This window comes from Meriones unguiculatus, chromosome 15 (assembly GCF_030254825.1).
Source record: "Meriones unguiculatus strain TT.TT164.6M chromosome 15, Bangor_MerUng_6.1, whole genome shotgun sequence".
NCBI classification, from domain to species: Eukaryota; Metazoa; Chordata; class Mammalia; order Rodentia; family Muridae; genus Meriones; species Meriones unguiculatus.
The window spans coordinates 60,439,138-60,459,927 of record NC_083362.1 but is presented as its reverse complement, the minus strand read 5'-3'; positions in this window follow the sequence as shown (position 1 = coordinate 60,459,927).

Here is a 20,790-nt window from a genome sequence, read left to right as displayed (position 1 = left end):
CTCCTTGTATATTTGTCATTATGTGAGTTTGAAGTTAGTAACTGATTTTTTTTTCCCTCTGAAGTAGTTTATCTAGCTTCTAGTATCCAGGCGTGTGAGATTGTGTTTTGTGTTCTCAGTGCAGCAGTGTTCCTGGGGCAAGGTAGGGTCAAGATAATGTCAGAACAGAGAAACAAAGGCTATTTGTAGCCATGATCTTTAAAGTCAATAACCTAGGGGGACAAAGGAGACTCAGAACAAAGAAAACTGTGCTTGTAAGAACCATTTTAGAAATACTCTCCAAGGCAGAAGTGGTAAAAGAACTCAATAGGCAAGTGATGACAATTCACCCTTCTTAGGAAGAAGAGCCCTGCTTCCAACTCAGAATCCCAGGAAGAAATATCTGTGCTATGACTCTCCAATGATGGTGACTTACTGAGACCTTGGTGGAGTACAGCTGGCAGGATGGGTGATATATCTATGAAACCAGTAAAGGAATTCCCAAGACTCTACAGCAAAGGAAACTTTTAGGCCTGCATATGCATGGGCAAATCAATAGCAGTCTCCTTGGGTTGATGGCCACTGATGAGAAAGTGGCTTAAAGTCCATGTGGGTGCTGGTCTTTTGTGAGCACCTGGACTCAATCTCTACCTTGGGGAAGGTGAAGGATCATGAGAGTCGAGTTATGATCCTATCAGATTAATACTTCAAACTGTAAAGTCAACTGTCTCTATTTTCCTTTTTAAAATACTTCCTGTACTACGCCCAAGGCATATTTTTCTGTATACACTGAGGGTAACTGTCACACACCACATAGGAAAGGCAACTGAGTCAGGAGAGCTGGTGGCCACTCAGGCTCCTCATCCATGTGTATTAGACATCTACAAGGCATTCGCTAACCTCCTGCTTCTTGGGGCTCTGTGTCCTTTGTTATTCAAAGTTTCAGAGGTAGGTTCACAGAAAGGGTGTGACTGTTTTCTCTATTCTCTCCGACACAATATTTGCTCCTGACTCTACATGATTCAGGAAAGTGTGAGTCAGAACAGTTGAAAAAAAAAAAAGGAAAGAAATATAATATTGGAAACTTCTAGATTCACTCATTCTGGGGTAAAATCCTCAGACCCACAAATGAGCATTTATTTCAATCTTTTTGTTTTCTGTTTTATATGTTCCCATTGAAAAGAAGGTGGAGAGGGCAATTAATTTATGCTGTTAGAGGGTGGCTACCCTCTTCAGACGTCTAGGAAATCACTTAGGAATTTCAAAGGCTGCTTAACCTTTCCTGACATTTAAAACAGGAGACTGCCAGATGCAGGTGAACGATGGGAAAGCTGATGTCCAACCGGAAAGAGGCTGCTTTTTCCAAATTCCTTTGCTCTTATACACTCCACTTTATGAAAGTGGAACATGAAAACGTGTGTCCTCCCACCCCCTCAACACACACTCACACCAATTGCTGGATTGTCCTGGCTAAAAATGAGCCCAGGGCAAACTATCAGGAACGCATCCAGATAACATTTTATCCCTTTCTCTATCATTAAGGTTTTAAGGTTTGGATTCCACACTGGGAGGATTAGAACTGAACTGTTGGGAAATTTACAACCCAGCCCAGACTCTGGCCTTCTCACTTTCTCTTTCTTTCTCTCTCTCTCTCCTCCCCCGCTTCTCTCTAACAAGTTAGCAGCATGTGTCTGCCCTCGTTCCAGAAGCGATTATTAAAATAAAAAACACCTTTGGCCATAAACACAAGTGAAAATTGAAACACGCTTATGAAAGTTTATTATTTTTCGCTTCGATAACTTCACCCTACATGGAGAACTTTATTTGCCTCAGGAGGTCGTTGGGTTGGGTAATGAAAATGAGTAGGGGTAGGCAATCCCAAATAATCAGGATCAAGAGGCAGCTGGGGGCCGGTATGTGTCTTGGCTTTGGGCCTGCAGAGCTGCTCAAGTGTGGAGGTCTATGCTCTCTCCTTCTCTTTCTTTCCTTGGGGCTGTCTGTCCTTTGGGCCGATTTAAAGAAAGTGGGTATTGAGTTGGTTTCAAGCCAATCTGCTCCTTGGCTGGGTTGCTGGATGCATATCCAAGGTTATATAGCGGAGTCTGCAGACTCCCTGGAGCTTTGCATTGACTTTAGGCCTCTGCCTGGCATCTTCCATCCTCAACAAAACATGAAAGAGAGGGAAGCTAGAGACAGCAGGTGAGGAGGAAACAATGAGGATATCAATGGGGGAAAGGACACCTACTATAAGAGGGATGGCCCCACTGAAATAATGTATGTTTGGAGAAGAAAGGATTGACTGTGTTTTCTGAAAATGACCTTTGTTTCTAGAGAAAGAGGAAAATCATTTAAAATACAGATGTTTATATGAACAAAAACACACATTTTTATACCATTTATGTGACAGTTATATAAAGTGTCCTCTCCCCTTTCCCCTTCTTCCTTCTCCCTCATTCTCTCTCTTTCTCTCAATTGTAGGCAAAGATGGTTGTAAATCCACAAGTTACCCACTCTAGCTGTTCTCTCAAAGGTAAAACCTAGGATTTGGAGACGACTTTCCTGGACTGGTGTCAAAATTTTGATGTATGAATCTATACAGACATTCCCCCTACCAAAAAAAAAACACCCTAAAAATAGAATGACTATATCACTCAATTTACATCACTCAAATATATTTCTGAAGGACTCTAAGTCAACAGGATGCTTGTATGTCCATGTTTATTGTACTGTGGGCAACAGCCAGGGCACAGAACCACAGTAGATGTACATAAACAAACAAATGAATACAAAAAATGTGGTTTAAATACACAATGGAATTTTATACAGGCGTGAAGTAGAATGCAATCCATTTTTCAGAAAATTAGATATAACAGGACATCATCATATTAAACAAAATTGAAGTAAGCTAGACTCAGAAAGACAAAAGAGCATGTTTTCTTTGATAGGCAAATCCTAAATTTAAAATCATTTGCGGGTACATATACATGTGTGTATCTGTTTATGTGTATACATGTGTGTTTGTATGGGATATTTATGTGCATTAGTAGGTCGTGAAAATAGAAAGGGGGTCATGAGAGAGGAGGAAGCAATCTTAAGGGTAATATGAAATAGAGAGAATAATGGAATCCATTTAATAGGGAAGTAGAAAGGGAGACAAATTGGGTAAAGAAAGGGAACTGGCCAGAGGAGAGAGGAGGGCCAAGAGGGAGGGCAGTGAGGAGAGAAATGGGTGAGCATGATTTATAATAACCCACATGTAGTAAGAGGCTCTGATATATATAGTATGTACTTAATTATAAGTGGGTTTTAGCCATATAATACAGAGTAAGCATACTACAAGACACAGACTCAAAGAATGTAAGTTACATAGAAGATTCAAGGGAGGATGCATAAATCACACTCGGAAAGGAAAACAGAATAGATGGAGGCGGCTGAAGAGAGGGAACAAGGTAGGAGAGGAAGCATTGAAAGTTAAGAGGGTGGAGAATAAACAAGAGCCAGAGGACTGAAGGACTGTAGAGAGAAAAGAAAGGGAGGTTGGGGGTATCTCTGTGACAAGCTGGAGACCTGAGTCACGGTAGGCTTCTGAGAGGATATGAGGGGTACTCACGCAGAGATTATCTAGTAGCAGAGGCCATAGAGACTGAGGAGGACACCCGCTAACTAGGCTAGTCTCCTAGTAGAGGGAGGGGAGCACCAACCACCCACAAAAACTTTGAGCTAAAATTTACCCTGCCTATCCCCACATCCTCTCCAGCCTGTGCTGTCACTTGAGTTTTTGATCTTAGCCATTCTGATCAGTGTAAGATGGAATCTCAGAGCTGTTTTGATTTGCATTTTCCTGATGATTAAGGATGCTGAGCTTTTTTTTTTTTTACTTTTTTCCATTATTTTTTTATTTTTAATTATACTTTATTTACTTTGTATCCCCCCTCGAGTTCCCTCCCTCCTCCCCTCCCAATCCCTCCCTTTCTTCCCCTTTTCCACACACTCCCCTCCCTAAGTCCACTGGTAGGGGAGAGTTTCTTTTTCATCTTTCTGATCCTAGTCTGTTAGGTCTCATCAGGAGTGGCTGCATTGTCTTCCTTTGTGGCCTGGTAAGGGTGCTCCCCCTTCAGGGGGAGGTGATCAAAGAGCAGGCCAATCAGTTCATGTCAGAAGCAGTCCCTGTTCCCATTATTATGGAACCCACTTGGACACTGAACTGCCATGGGCTATATCTGTGCAAGGGTTCTAGGTTATCTCCATGCATGGTACTTGGTTGGAGTATGAGTCTCAGGAAAGACCCCTGTGCTCAAATATTTTGGTTCTGTTGCTCTCCTTGTGGACCTCCTGTCCTCTCCAGCTCTTACTATTATTTCCCACTTCTTCCATAAGATTCCCTGCATTCTGCCCAAAGTTTAGCCATAAGTCTCAACATCTGCTTTGAAAGTCTGCAGGGCAGAGCCTTTCAGAGGCCCTCTGTGGGAGGCTCCTAACTTGTTTCCTGTTTTTTTCTTCTTCTGGTGTCCACCCTCTTTGCCTTTCGGAGTTGGGATTGAGCATGTTAGCCAGTGTCCTCCCTCTTGATTAGTTTCTTTGGGTGTACAGATTCTAGTAGGTTTATCCTATATTATATGTCTATATGCGTGAGTATATATTGTGTGTGTCTTTCTGCTTCTGGGATAGCTCACTCAGGATGATCCTTTCCAGACCAGTTCTTTAAGCATTTCTCACCATTCAATATTCCTCTGTTGTGAATTCTCGCTTAGCTCTGTACACCAGTTTTTAAATTGGATTATTTGGTTTGTTAGTGTCTAACTTTTTGAGTTCTTTATAAATTTTGGATATTAGCCCTCTAGCCATATAATATGGGATACTAAAGAACCTGAAAACTAAGGAGAACTTTAAGGAGGATGCTTAAACCTCATTCAGAATGGCAAACAGGATAGACATCAGAAGTGGTGGAAGAGAGGAAACAGGATGGGAGCCTACTATACATGGTCTTCTGAAAGGCATCACCCAACAGGGGAGCAGATGCTGAGACTCACAGTCAAACTTTGGGCAGAGTGCAGGGAGTCTTATGGAAGAAGATGGGGATAGAAGGACATGGAGGGGACAGTAACCCCACAAGGAGACCAACAAAGCTAAAAGACTGAGCCTAGGGCGTCCTGCAGAGACTGATGTACCAACCAAGAGCCATGTATGGAGAAGACCTAGACCCCCTGCTCAGATGTAGGCAATTGGCAGCTCAATCTCCATGTGTGTTCCCGAGTAAGGGGAATAGGGGCTGCCTCTGTCATAAAATCGGCTGCTTGATCTTTGATCACTTGCCCCTGGTGATGCAGCCTTACCAGGCCACAGAGGAAGAGGATCCAGGCATTCCTGATGAGACTTGATAAGCTATGGACAGATCGCAGAGAAGAACTCTCCCTTTCAGTGGACTATGGGAAGGGGATGGGGGGAAGACGGAGAGAGGATGGAACTGGGAGATGGGGGAAAGAGGGAGGGAGGGTGGGACTGGGATGAGTTGAGGGAGGCTTCAATAGGGATATATAATGAATACATTGTAAAAATAAAAATTTATAAAAAAAAAAAGAAAGAAAAAAATTACCCTGTCTACAAGATGTGCAGGGATAAATAGGGCAGATAGAGCAGAGATTGAGGGACTGCCCAACCAGTTCTTGGCCCACCCTATTGGAGAGTGCCATGCCCTGACACTATGAACTATATTCTGCTAAACTTGGAGACAGGAGCCTGACAGAATTGTCCTCTGAGAGGTGTTACCCAGCAGCGCCTCAAAACAGATGCTGAGACTCACAGCCAAACATTGGGCGATGTGTAGGTGTCTTGTGGAAAAGTGAGAGGAAAGAGAAAAGGACCTGGAGGTGATAGGAGCGCCACAAGAAGACCAACAAAGCCAACTAACCAGGGCCCAGGGGGTTTGCTGAGACTGAAGCATCAACCAAGGACCAAGCATGAACTGGACCTAGGCCCCCTTCAGAGATGTAGCAGATGAGCAGCGTAGGCCTCATGTGGGCCGTCTAGTAAGGCAAGTGGGAACTGCATTGGACATGTACTCACTTGCCAGGTTTTTGATAACTTTTCTCTGGTGGGACTGCCTTGCCAGGCCATAGGGGATGAGCTGGGCTGGATAGGAAAGGGAGCTCCCCCTGAGCAAAGGGGAGTGGAAGGGGGGAAGATGGGAGAGTGGGGCCGGGAGGAGAGAAGGGATGGGGCTACAACAAGAATGCAAAGTGAATAAAGAAAAAGATGCTGTGATGAAACCCATTAATTTGCATAGTAGCCTAAAAATAACAAAATGTCAAAATAACAAATGTAAAATTTAGAACAATAAAAATTAAAAACATTCTGGGTAACCAAGACTTCATAGAGTTAATCACTACACAATCTCTGGGATGTGGCCCTTATCACATCCATGATAGTACCACCTGTTTTGAAGGCAGCAGGTGGAGAATGGAATGATGGCTAGGCTGAGGAATCATGTCATTTATATCCTAAAAGAAATTCCAGAGGTTCTAAAATCTGGACACTTGAGTGTTTTCCACCAGCAAGAAATTAGCCCCTTGACCACACTTACTACAAAGAAAGATGGAAAACTCACTCTTCATTACTAGTGCCAGTCATTCAGCTAAGTTTCTTATCATTAAAGGACAAGAGAAAAGACTATATGTCGTGATGGGAAGCTTCTGTTGTAGCTATTAGTGGGTTCTGTGACCCTGACTGTTATGTATTACCTCTGTTGGGTTGGGCATCCTGTTCTGCATTGTACCCATAAGGAGAGATACACTCACCATTTCCTTGTTCATCTCGGCTTTTCTCTATTCTTTTCTCATGGATTCTTGTTCTATATCCCATCAAAATTGTCCATGAATTAACTTTATACAAAACCTGCCAGCTACCTACTGTATATGCAAAACTGGTCTGGAATGAGTAGGAAAGGAATGATATCAAGTATACTGACCCCAGTTGTAAATTTATCACATATTTTAAAATTAAGGACATGGGCGTAAGACTGTACTGTTTTCAATGACTTATTTTGTGCTTGTCTGTGGGGAATAAACCCAGTCATTTTTCTAAGCCTTCCTGGTAAAGGATTGGGGCTATAATTGTCTTTGGATATTCTCTGGCTCAGGAATTGCGATTATTTTCATCCCATGGGACACTACATGGCTTCAGCCCCTCACTCTGGGACAATGATTCACAAGCACCAAATCTTGCATTTTCTTTCTCCCTGGTGCTTCTCATCTGAGCCATTTAAGATGTTTCTGGTTGCTCTCTTTCCAGCATAATTAAATCCAGTAGGCTTTCTGGTTGACCTCAGGAGTGTGAGTTAAGCCCATTTATTAAACATGAAATGATTCCAAATACTCATGATCCAACTTTCCCAAGGGGCTCCAGAGATAGATCATATGCTAAGAGCATCTTGCTGGAAATGCCAAGGGGAAGGCAGATGTGGTATCTCTGAAGCTAGCAGCACCATTTATGGATGGAACTTTTAGCTCAGTGATGATCACAATCCTCAGTGCCCCAAGAGAGGCTTTTCTCATCTCCTCATCTCACTTGCTCTTGTTTGGAATACACAAGGAAGACTAAGATAATGGAATGCCGTAGTAGGCTAATATCTTTATTTTGATTGGCGACTTGGGGGGGGGGAACAAATCAGCTGATACACAGATTCTCAACAGTATTATTTGAATGTCCAGCCATTGGGCTGGGATACCCATCATCCAGGGTTCTCTTGGTCACAAGAAGGTATTGAGGAGAGTATGAAGGACTCATGGAATTTCCATTTAGGAAATAGAGGTCAAGAAGCTTGCTGCTTTGGGGATTGCACAGAGATGGTCAGGAAACATTGGACACCAAGCTTGGTATTCATAGATAACAACCATCATTCTGCTTTCACACTTCTGTACATAAGGAGGAATGTTTATCCATTGGGAGGAAAGAGAACTAGAGAAATATATTGGTGTCTATATTTCTCTTTGTATTTATGATGTATACACATTTATTTGAGTATATAACATGTTTGTTTGTTTGTGTGTGTGTGTGTGTGTGTGTGTGTATGTGTGTGTATGTGTGTGTATGTGTAGCTCAGTGGTCAGCATTGAATGTCTTCCTCTATTACCTTCCATCTTACTTTTTGAGACATGTTTTCTCACGGAACCTGGATCTTATTGAATTGATTATACCCGGTGGCCCTATAAGCCCCCAATAACTTTTCTATTCCCACTTCTCTCCAGTTCTGGAGTTACAGGTTCTGCCCTCGATGTATTTTGTGGGAATGCTAGTTTTTATGGTATCTGATTTCAGTCCTCATGTTTGCAACGTAGGCACCAAGTCACCTCCAAAATCTCTTTTCTCTCTGTATTTCTAACTTTCTTTCTGGTCTCCTTCCATGTCCAACCCCAGCCTCTCATACAAAAAAAGAATGAGTCACCTCTTTTGAGCGATCACTAGTACCCGTTCTTTTACAGTAAGTAGCTCAGAATTCTCTGAGTCTTTTCCAAGATGGGTCCATTCTTATGTCTGATGTTTGGAATGAAGGAAATGTGGTAAGTCTTTCTGGGTGACTCTTCTAACCCAGTTTTTTTTTTTTTTTTTAAAGAAGAACTATTATACTTTGCAGTTAGGAGAGTAAATATTTTTCTTACTAATTAATTCAATTTAAATCTTGGTCATAGGCCCCTCCCTCTTCTCTTCCTAACTCCACCCTACCTCCATCTTCTCTCCCCTATTCTTCAGAATAGGGGAGCCCCCATACTCAGACACTCCGGCTCATTTATTCACATGAGGACTGAGTTTGTCTTCCTCCTCTGTGGCCTGGCAGGCAAGTCCCATCAGTGGGAAGTGATAGAAAAGCAGGCAACATAGTTTGTGTCAGAGATATCCCTCACTCCTCTAACAAGTGGGCTCACATGAAGCCTAAGATGTCCATCAGGCTCATTTTCTTGGGGTCTGTGCATTGTAGTATGTCTATCCTATACTATATGACTAAAATCTGCTTATAAGTGAATATATACCATGTGTGTCTTTTGGGGTCTGTGTTACCTCACTCAAGATAATCTTTTCTAGTTCCATCTATCTGCCTGCAAATTTCATGATTTCCTTGTTTTTAAAGGCCGAGTAGTATTCCATTGTGTAAATGTACCACAGTTTCTTTATCCAATCTTCAGTCGAGCGACATCTAGGTTGTTTCCTGTTTTTGGCTATTATGAATAAAGCTACTGTGCACATAGTTGAGCAAGTGTCCACATAGATGGTGGAGCATCTTTCAGGTGTATGCCCAGGAGTGGTAAAGCTGGGTCTTGAGGTATGGCTATACCCAGTTTTCTGGGAAAGCCTCAAATTGATTTTCAAAGTGGTTGTACAAGTTTGCACTCCCACCAGCAATGGAAGAGTGTTCCCCTTTTTCCATATCCTTGCCAGCATGTGTTGTCACTTGAGTTTTTGATCTTAGCCTTTCTGACAGGTGTAAGATGGACTCTCAGATTCATTTTGATTTGCATTTCCCTGATTACCAAGGACACTGAGCATTTCATTAAGTGCTTCTTCATCATTTGAGATTTCTTTCTTGAGAATTCTCTGTTTATCTCTGTATCCCATTTTGAAATAGTTTATATGGTTTGTTGGTATTTAATTTTTTTGAATTCTTTATATATTCTGTATATTAGACCTTTGTTGGATGTAGGATTGGTGACCCAGAAATAAACCCACATGCCTATGCACACCTGATTTTTAATAAAGGAGCCAAAACCATACAATGGAAAAAAGACAGCATCGTCAACAAATGGTGCTGGTCTAACTGGATGTCTACGTGTAAAAAAACAAAAATTCAAATAGATCCATATTTATCACCCTGCACAAAACTCAAGTCCAAGTGGATCAAAGACCTCAACATAAAACCAGATCCACTAACTCTGCTAGAGGAGAAAGTGGGTAAGAGCCTTGAACTCATTGGCACAGCAGATAACTTCCTGAACGGAACACCAACAGCTCGGGCTCTAAGGTCTGTAGTTGATAAATAGGACCTCTTGAAACTGAAAAGCTTCTGTAAAGCAAAGGACACTATCAAGAGGACAAAATGGCAGCCCACAGAAAGGGAAAAGATCTTCACCAACCCTACATAGGAGAGTAAATCTAACGACCGATGCTTACTTTGACCTTCCTCTGTGGATAGGGCAGGAAAAGGAAGGCATGGCATTGAATGTACTTGGCTCTTCTTTTCTGTTCACATGTAGGAAGCATTCTTACAGCTTCCCTCTGCAGACTGCATTGCTTTCTATGATCCCTGGTCATTTGGGAACTTCCAGGTTCATTAGGTCACATGATAGTGTGCCTAAAGGGGGTACAGGGTAGAGGCAGCCAGGGGAAAATGAAGATCAGGAGATGTAACTTGGTAGGAATGTCATGTGTGCCAAAAAGGCGACGTGCTTAAATGCATAGTAATGTACTTGGGGCATTGGCTGCTTCTTCTGCCTGTCCTGGGTCTGAAGCCCATTTCCAGCTCCTTCTAGCAATGTGAACTTGTACGACTGCCTTGCCATCTGTGTGCCCAAATTTAATCATAATGCTTGTCCCATAGGGAGGTTTTGAGGAGTAAATAAGTTCTTATGCAACATCAAGACATAGTGACTATGAGGTGGGTAATAACTCTCACCTCTTCTATCACCATTACCACCCTCATCAGCCTCCTCCTTTCCTCCTCCTCGTCCTCCTTCTCCTCCTCTTGCTCCTCCTCCTCCTCCTCCTCCTCCTCCTCCTCCTCCTCCTCCTCCTCCTCCTCCGTACCATAGACTTATTAGATGCAGCCTCACCTCAGGGTTAGCTTAGATGGTAGATGAGATTCAGCCCTCATTCGTGCTCTGAGGGTAATTGCATGCAGAGCGAGAAGATGCTGGGCTGAGCAAAACCAGGTGTTTTTAAGGTGTCTGGAAAAACATTGTCTCAGATAAGCAAGGGGTAACCTCACCAGGTTCCTGTTCCCAACAGTTCCATTTCCTTTGGTTCATTTAATTGACCAGAATCTTTGGTGACAAGAACAGGAAAGAGGATCCATCTCGTTGCCTAAGATGAGCCGAAGCTGTTCTTCCACTGTCCCTTCTCCGAGTCTCTGTCCTTGGCATACAAGCTGCCTTTGCTACAGTCCCACACTGTCTCTCTCCTCTCCAAAGGATAAAGCAGAAAAACAAAACAGTTTCTTCTACCATATAAAAACTGGAACCTTTTTCATGAGCTGAATGACATGGTTTCTTGCTTCTTCCCTTCACCATGGGGACAGGGTGGAGCCCACATTCCCACAAGAAACCCAAGGTCACAACATTCATGGGCTACTGCAGCTACTAGAATGCATTTTCAATTCACACACACACAAAGTACTTCCTACTATCTCTTAAATTATGGTCCTATATTTATCACTGACAGTGTACTCCTCCCTCCCATCCGGCTCCCCAACCCTTCATTTCTGTTCTCCTTTTTATCATGATTCCATTTGTCTTTTTTTTTTTTTATAGAGCCAATTTTGCGATAAGACAAATGAGATCATTGCTAACATTGATTTCCCTGTTCGCTGAGATTTACATGATGCTGAAGGCTGAGGTTTGTGGTGTAATTCTGCCTTTGCTTCCAATTTTTTCTCCCCATGGGTGTTTAATCTGTGCAGAATCTTATTACTAGATGATTTACTGTGTTCTCAACAGGAGAGACTTTTCTGTAGTGTCAACTTTTCCTTCATTCCCTTTTTTTACTTTCTGTTACTTTTCACCTACATTTTGATAGCTATACTCACACACTTGTGTGTGTGCGCTCCTGCACACACGCACACACACATGCCCACACAGGCCTAGGCTTTTTCTTTCTCTCTTGTTCCAGCCCTTCCCCCTTCTCTCCACACCCTATCTTTTCTTATTCTTGCTTTGTCTGACACTGGTTGGCATCCTGACCTCGCCCTCCCCACTGTCTGGGAGGGGAGAGGACTTCCTTGGTTGGGAGACCCGCATACAATCCTCAAAAGCCCCCTCCAAGCTCTGAGACTGGGAATCGCAGGACATGACTCCAAGTCTTCTGGAAGATGAGAGGTTGTATCAGCTTCCTAAGAGGCCAGAGTCAGGGCAAGCCAAAAGACTACTACTTTTATATAATATTTTCATAATTAGATGCCTAAAATGTATATAGTGTGTGTGTGCCCACGCCCCAACTAGGCACTAATCTCTACCAAACAGATGTCCCAACTATCAGGGACGAGCGACCTCTTTTTGAGTTGTGGGCCGGTGGGGTTCTATAGTCCCAACATTACTGGCTTTTGCCAATGAGCATGCTTACCCTCCAGAACCTGAAAGAATGATAGTGTTGTTGGAGATGCTTGAGTCGTGGACCATGATTCCTGGCTAGCTTTCGTAGTGCTGGAAGGTTCTATGCCTGCTACCAGATGAGAAAAGTAATTATCAGTCTCACCCAGTTGTGACCTCTGCAAGCTGCAATTAACAGTGTACCTGGCAAGGTATGCCAATAATGGCACACAGTCTTTAAAGTTGGATTTAAGAGCTGCTCTGTGAGATGGAACCTGTATCTAACACTCTCAAGGAAGCCAGGAACCTGTGTCTAGACAGGAAATGGATCCTAGTCGAGAAACTACTATGTTTATTTTGCTAAAAGCACAAAGTATCAAAACGATTCCTCATGATTTATTGCCGTAAAGATAGATCAGCGCCTCTCTCAGACCTCGTCAAATAAGCTTCTTCTTGCAGTAGGTGATGATTAACACAGAAACGCACAACTGGTCAATGTGCAGAGAATTAAGACTTTGGAGTGCTCAGCTCTGAATGGGACTTCTAGATCACACCCTTCAAAGCCTGGGGATCTTCACAGAGAAGGGGTTGGTGTAAGAGCCAGAGGTGATGGGCTCATTCCTCCCAATAAAATGATTCTGAAATCAATGATTGGGATGCAAGACCTTCATTCCTTGGTACCCCAGTTTTAGAATGGTACACTTCTGTGCACAGGTTCTATAGAGTATGCCCTGATGTGGAACTTCACCTGTTCTTTGGTCTTTGGGTCTGTATGACCACTAGTAGCTCTGGAACTCAGTTTCTTTAATTTAAGCTTGGTAATAATCCCTGAGGTCACTGGCAGGTCACTTTGCATCTCTTTTCCTACTAGTCTTCTCTGGATCCAAGGGTGAGGCTACTTTCTGAAAATTCAGCATCAAATGACTGAGATGGCTTTGTGTCATATGACCTGCCTTCACTGTCATTTTCTATGTTGTCCACCCTGGGGGGATGAGAGCTGGGATTCAGGCTCTGCAGTAGGCTTAGGGAACAGCTCCTTCTCTGTTGGATGTGGATGGCATGAGTGGCCTCCGCAGTCTCTGAAGTGAGCCAAAAAAATTCCTGCCTGGCCATTTAGGGCCCTGAGTCTGATGTCACTGATATCTGATGGGGTAGAAATGAGCTATAAAGAACTGAAAGATGTATAATGCTCCTCCAACCTGTGACCCAGAACTCTGAGCCTCTTTCTAGCCTGATTCAGGGACTCCAAGTGATATTTCTCTCCTTGTGCAGGATCCAGAAAGAACTTGTTACCAAGTGAGGAAAAGTCAGGAGAAGGATTTGTGTCCAGCCAGGGAATGCTTAGTGAGTCAGTTTCTCCTGAGAAACAATGGATTGCCTCAGGGGGGGGAGGGGGGAGATCAGGCCAAAGTATGTCAAAGTATGTTGTGAAACCAAAAGCAAAAGGAGAATAAAACAATGATGGAAAAATTCATAAAAAGAGTTGGAACGCTTATAAAAAGCTCAGCCCATCAGAAGGAATTCTGAAAGAGAAGGAAGGCTTCGATGCCATAGCTTCAGCAATTCAGGCCGAGAATGTGTGTGCACGCCCATGTGTTGTGTGTATCTTTTATATTAAAAAAAAACATAGATATATATTGATTCTTCCTATTATTTACTTGATGTTTTTTTCTTCCTCTTAAGAATCTACATCATTCAAAACGATTCATAAGGAATAGTCATCCAGAGAATAAAAATATAATAAAAGAATTGGAGAACTCAGCAGGCACCCCCATAAACCAAAGGAGGAGAGCCACCCCCCCAAAAGACAAGGTCAGCCTGGAGCTGGACACAGTACTTGCATAAAGGAAGACCTGCAGAGCCAAATGCTTGATAAGGACCGTCTACACAGTGAGGCTAAGGAGGCAGCATCTGAGGGCTAGTAAAATCAAGACCAGCTGTAGCTCTTGGAGTCATTCCCATAAGGGAAAGAGCCACTGCAGATTCATGGAGGGACCTGAAGGGCTCATCATTGTGAATATTTTCTACCTGGGAAACTGAGGTAGTGGGAGAACATTTGCCTGTCATGTTATGCTCAGGCCTGAACTTCTTCTGAACCGATGGCATCAGCACCTACACTTTCAGAATTCCTACTAGCAGGCTGAGTTTTTATGAGTTCCATCTTTTTTTTCTGATCCATTTGGATCTAATTTTTGGGCGGGGTGATAGATAAAGATCTAATTTTATTCTTCTGCCTGTGACATCCAGTTTTCTCAGTACTGTTTGTTGAAGATACTGTCTATTCCCCAGTTCATTTTTTTGTCCTCTTTGTCAAGTATCAGATGTCTGTAGTTATGAGTACTCATGTTTGGATCTTGTTTTACTGCATTGGTCTAAGTATCTGTTTTTGTGCCAGTACTATATTGTTTTTATTAGTAAAGATCTATAATATATTTTGGAAGTTTGGAATAACAATCCCTCCATCATTCTTTTTGCTCAGGATTGCTTTGGCTGGTTCTGTTTGAATTCTAGATTTTTTTTTTTCTGTTTCTGTGAAGAATGCTATGGTTGTAAGAATGATTGTGATTGTATGAAATCTGTAAATTGCTTTTGGTGGGATAGTGATTTTCACCACATTAATTCTACCAATCCATGAACATGGCACGGCTTTCCATTTTTTAGTGTCTTTCTTGCTCTTTCTTCAGAGATTTGAGGTTTAATAACCTTCTAGGTTAGGTTTTACTTCAAGATATTTTGTTGCAACTGATACTACTGTAAATGGGAGTGTGTCCATTTCTTAGTGCGTTTGTTGGTATACAAAAAGCCTACTGACTCTTCCAAGTTGATTTTTTCACTTGGGCACTTCACTGAAATTGCTGACTTTTTCTAGTTTTCTGGTGAAATATTTGGGATCTCTTATGTATAATCTATGTGCTCTGCAAGGATGGTTAATTTGACTTCTTTCCATATTTATATCCCTTTTATTTTCTTCCCTTGTAATTCTTTTTACTCCAGCTAGTGCTAACAAGCCCTGTATTGGAACGGAATGGATATAGTGGGCAGCCCTGTCTCGCTCCTGATTTTAATGAAATTTCTTTGAGATTGTTTTCCATTTGGGACAATGTTGGCAGTTGGCTTATCTCATATAGAGATTTTATTATCTTAAGGTATGTTCCCTCCAGTCCTACTCTCTCTTGGACTTTTGTCACAAAAATATGTTGAATTTTGTCAAAGGGTTTTTCTACATCTATTGCAAGGATCACATGATTTTTGTCTTTTAGTTCATTTGTGTGATTTATTATAGTTACTAATTTACATATGTTGAACCAATGCTGTTTTTCTGGGATAAAGCCAGCTTGATAATGTGGATGATCTTCTTGGTATGTGCTTGTATTTGGTTTGCTAGCATTTTATTGAGGACTTTTACATGTATGTTCGTCAGGGATTTGTGGGTTTTGGTTGTTATGTCTTCATCTGTTTTGGTTATTAAAGTTATACTGGCTTCATAGAATGAGTTTGGGAGTGATATCGCTCTCTTTCTCACTCTCTTCCACTCCCTCTCTCTCCCCCTCCTTGCCTCCCTCCCTTTTATTTGTTCTCTAACAGTTTAAGAAGGATTAGCCCTGACCTTCTTTCTTTCTTTCTTTCTTTCTTTCTTTCTTTCTTTCTTTCTTTCTTTCTTTCTTTTCTTTCTTTCTCTCTCTCTCTTTCTTTCTATTTATGAAGCCTTCTATTATACTTTCAATATCTTTTGCTATGAGTTTCTTTAGGTTGTTGGTATCTTCCTGTTTTAACTTTGGTATTTTGAGTTAATCTATAAATTTATCCATTTCTTTTATATTTTTTAACTTAATTGGGGTATAAGTTTTTAAAATATTCCCTTATAATATTCTATATTGCTTTGGTGTCTGTTATAATCTTTCTCTGATCATTTCTTGTTCTGTTAATATGGGTTGTCTCTTTCGTATTTTGGTTAGTTGGACCAAGGGTCTGTCAATCTTGTTTATCTTCCCAAAGAATAAGCTCTAAAATCCATTGATTCTTATTTTCTTTATTTTTGTTTCATTAATTTCTGCTTTGATTTTTATTATTTCTTGCCATCAACTTGGTTTGTGTTTGGCTTGTCCTTATTTTTCCAAGTCTTGAGTTGCATCATTTACTTGTGCTCTTTCTGATTTTTTAATGTAGGCACTTAGGGCTAGAAACTTCCTCTTTAGAACTTCTTTTAATGTGTCCCAGAGGTTTCGTTGTGTTATGTTTTCATAGTTCCAGGAATATTTTGATATTTTCTTAATTTTGTTTTTAACCCATTCATTATTCAGTAAAGAGTGGTTCCACATCAATGATGTATCAGACTTTTTTTTTTTTGCTGTTGATTTTAAGTTTTATTACATAATGATCAGATAGAACATATTGGACTATTTCAATTTATTTTTCTTTTTCTTTCTTTCTTCTTTTTTTTTTGTTTTTGTTAAGGTTTGCTTTGTGACCTCGATGTGGTCTGTTTGAGAGAAACTTCCATATGCTGTTGAATAGAATGTATATCATTTGAAATTTGAGTAGAATTATCTGTAAGGTCCATATGATATAAGATGTCATTTAATTCTGTTTTTCTGTATACTTTGTCCAGATGACCTACTTGGTACTGTTATTGGGTTTGTATTAATCTGTCTTTATCCTGTTAGTATGCTTTTAAAATGAAATTGGCTTCACCAATGTTTAGTACATATATGTTTAGTATTGTTATAATTTTCTTGATTAGTTGATCTCTTGTCTTTCTTTGTCCCCTCTTATTAGCATTAGTTTGAAGTCATTTTTTGTCAGATATTAGGATGGCAATTCCTGCTTGCTTCCTGATCCCATTTGCTTTCATTTTAAGGTTATACCTGTCTTTAAAACTAAGTTGTTTTTTTGTTTGTTTGTTTATTTTTGTAGACAACAGATGATAGATTTTTTTACTCTTCCATTCAAATAGCCTGTGTCTTTTGATTGGAGAGTTGTAACCATTAATATTCAGAGTTTTGAAAAATGTGTGTAGCTTGCAGTCATTTTGATTTTTTTGCTTATTTGTGTTCAGAATTATGGTTTGTTTTCATTGAATTATAGCATCATTTGTTTGCCTTTGAGAGTCTCTTGTCCATGTTTATTCCTCTCTTCAGTTTGAAGTATTGCTTCCATTATTCTGTTTAGCATTTTTTGTTGTTGTTTTAAGCTGTTTGACGACCATGGATAGTTTTTCTTTCCCCTTAAAATAGGGCAGATAGTTGTGCTGGGTACAGTAGCATAGACTAATAGTCATAATTTAGAATTTGAAGTGTTTTTTTTTTCAGGTTCCTACTTCCGTAGGTTTTTGTTTTTTTGTTTTGTTTTGTTTTTATTTTTGTTTTTTAAGAAATAAGGTGTTACGCTAAGTACTTTATATGTGACTTGTGGTTTTTCTCTTGCAGCTTTCCCTTTGTTCCCCTTTCTTCTGCATATATAGTGTCTTGACTATGATAGTTTATGGGATGTTTCTTTTTTGGTCTTGTCTAATCAGGGTTCTGTGTGTTATGGTATCTGAATGGGTATGTATTGCCTTAGTTTCGTGGGGCAGGAGATGATTCTTATTTGATCTTGCTAGAGATATGGTCTATGCTACTGTCTTGAGAGTCTTCCTCTTCAGAGATTTGTTCTTTGATGCTGTCCCAATTTCCTGTACGTTTCTACCCTGTGCTTTTTTAAACGTTTCATGTATTATTTATTTATTATTATTATTATTTGCTTATTTTGTCTAGATTCTCTGCTGTAAGTCCTGATAGTCTTTCCTCAGCTTGATTCCTTCTACTTATACTACTTATAAAGCTCTCCCCTGAGTTTTCTAATTGGGATGTTGAGTTTTCAATTCCATCTTCATTTGGCCTTGTGTTTTCTTCCATGTTTCTCCCTCTTTATTGAATTCTGAGTTATTTTTATGATTTCACTGAGGTATGCATTTGAGTTTATTTTGGTCATCACTCAAGTGTTTATTGTTATTCTCTTCGAGTTGAATGAAGTGTTTGTCCACGTCTTCTTTAATTTTCTTGAATTCCTTGATTTTTTTTGTTGTTATTTTTAATTCCATGTCCTGAGGTTTATCTAGGTATTTCTCGTTACAGGACGCTTCTATGGGACTAGTGGGTTTGATAGGAGATGTGCTGTCTTGTTCACTCATGTTTTTTTTTTTTCTTTTTTGGTGTATATGTGAGTGTGTGTATGTGTGTGTGTGTGTGTGTGTGTGTGTGTGTGTGTGTATTTTGACCTGAGCACGTGAACTTTTTTCTTTAGTTGTATATCTGGGTCAATAATCTGGCCTTCCTTAGATTGAGTCAGTACAAAAGATACATGGTCTGAACTAGGCCCGACAAAGATGAACTGTTTAATTGGACTGTGGAAAGATGGTTTCTCACTAGTCAAGTCTAGGTTCCCAATTAGGCCAGGCAAAAGGCATTTACAAATGAAGAGGGTTCAAGGCCACAGCACTGGACTAGGGGTATGGGTTTACAGATGGTGGGGAGTCAGGGAAGAGAAGAAAGGGAAGCAATTATTTACTTAGGAAGGGTGGTCACATACAAATAGGGTTCATGGGCCACAGATCTGGAACCAGGCTTTTTCTCTCTCCTTCTTGAGCTCTGAGCTATTCTTGCCACCATGTCTGTTGTCTCCTGCTATGATTTGTCACTATGATGAACTCTTATCCCTCTGGAATCACAGCCCAAAAACCCTCTTTCCTATAAAGTTTGTCTTGGTCATGGTGTTTTATCACAGGAATAGAAAAGTGGCTAAGACATAGTGTACATTCTCTTATGAAAAAAAATGTGAGATATCATCTTTACTGTTTTAGATCTTAATGCTTTTCTGTTTAACCATGTGTCTAAGTGTCCAGTATTTTACTGCCTGGATCACAACTAGTCTTTTAAAGGTTATGTTTATCTTATTATATGAAAATAGCACTCGTTAGTCTGTAATTGCTGGGCTTTCAGGTTGTTTCCATGATTCAGCTACAGCAAACTACAAAGGTGATCCTTATTCTAGTCTTCACCCATAATCTGGGCTATTCTTTCTTTTTATCTCCACCAAACCTAAAGGAAAGGCAGGAGTAACTGTTGAACCACTAGTTTAGGGTGATTACTACACATTGCTCTAGCAGTAAATCTGGGTGGTCAAAAGTTGTACTTTACTGCAAAGCTGATTTTTATAGCAACCTCCAGGGTCTCCTCCAAACAAATTCTTGAAATTGAATTCCAACAGAATGAAAATCTTGCTAAAAAAATGAAGCCCCCCCATTTTTATTTGCAGAGAGTTCTATAAAACAAAGGCCACCTGTTCTTTGGCACTTCATGAGCAAGTACAAACCAACACTTTGAACAGAGCAGAAAAGAAGGTGACATATGCTTCTACTTTACTTCTCTGTCAGTTCATGAAGTATTCATCTGTTGAGTCTTGGCAAGAGGCTTAGAGGTTTGGGCGAGTTTCACTTTGTGGTTAGAAATCTTAAAGCAGGGGAGAATAAAACAGTAGGGGAGTGATTTTAATTACTAAGACACCTTGGCTACTACACAGCTCATCTCTACCATACTCATGTACTGAAATGCTCAAGACTGCCAAGCAGCAGCACGTAGGGCTTTTAGTCCTAGAGCTGTGACTACATGCATGGGGAAACCCCTTGTTTGGATGGAGTTCTTGGTGATGCTACTCATAAGTCCCAACCTGAGTTTTTCTTTAGATGGAAGTGGATGGAGAGCTGTCACATGCCTGAATGTTTCTCTTTATCCGTAGTTCTCACCTTTCTCACACTGGTGTACTTGTCTCCAGGAGGCTGAATCACACCTACCTGTCTAGGCCTCCTTAGAGGGTCTGCGTCCTAACAGTATACCTCTTGAATCTGTTCTGAGTTTGGAAGCTTCTTTACTAACTATTCTTTTTGTTCTGGCCACTTCTGTGAGTGCCATTTTCACTGCTGGTCCTGTGTGTCAAGGATGGCCTCACCCTCAAACCTCCAACACCCACTTCTTGTATCCTGTGAAACACTTTTTAGTCTTTGGGGCTCACATCAACTGCAACCTTCTCTATGAGGGATTTTTCATAGACAAAGTGATAGATGTATACAAATGCACAAAGCAGAAAGAATTCTCCCCACATCAGCCCCTCTTCTCAGAAGTGAACACCTAGGGCTATTTCCATTTTTAGAGTTCTGCAGGCTATCTCCATGACTGTTTAAAAATACTTTGCCTTCATTTAAAAGTTTCAAGTGTGAAACACCATCTTCTGACACAGTATTTACAGGTACTACTTATGGCTGCAAAGTCAGGGTTATTCCATGTATCCTGTTCCTTACATCTATTTATTGCCTCAATGAATACATTAAAAACCTTTCCTTCACTGAAGACACTTAGAAAATATCATCATTTAAGAAAGGATTTATTGTGCAATCACTTCCCTTCACCTGTCTGACCTTATAATATCATCATTCCTTTGGAATTTGCAAGCTTAAAACATTTGTAGGCTACTTCTGTAGCCATAAAACTTG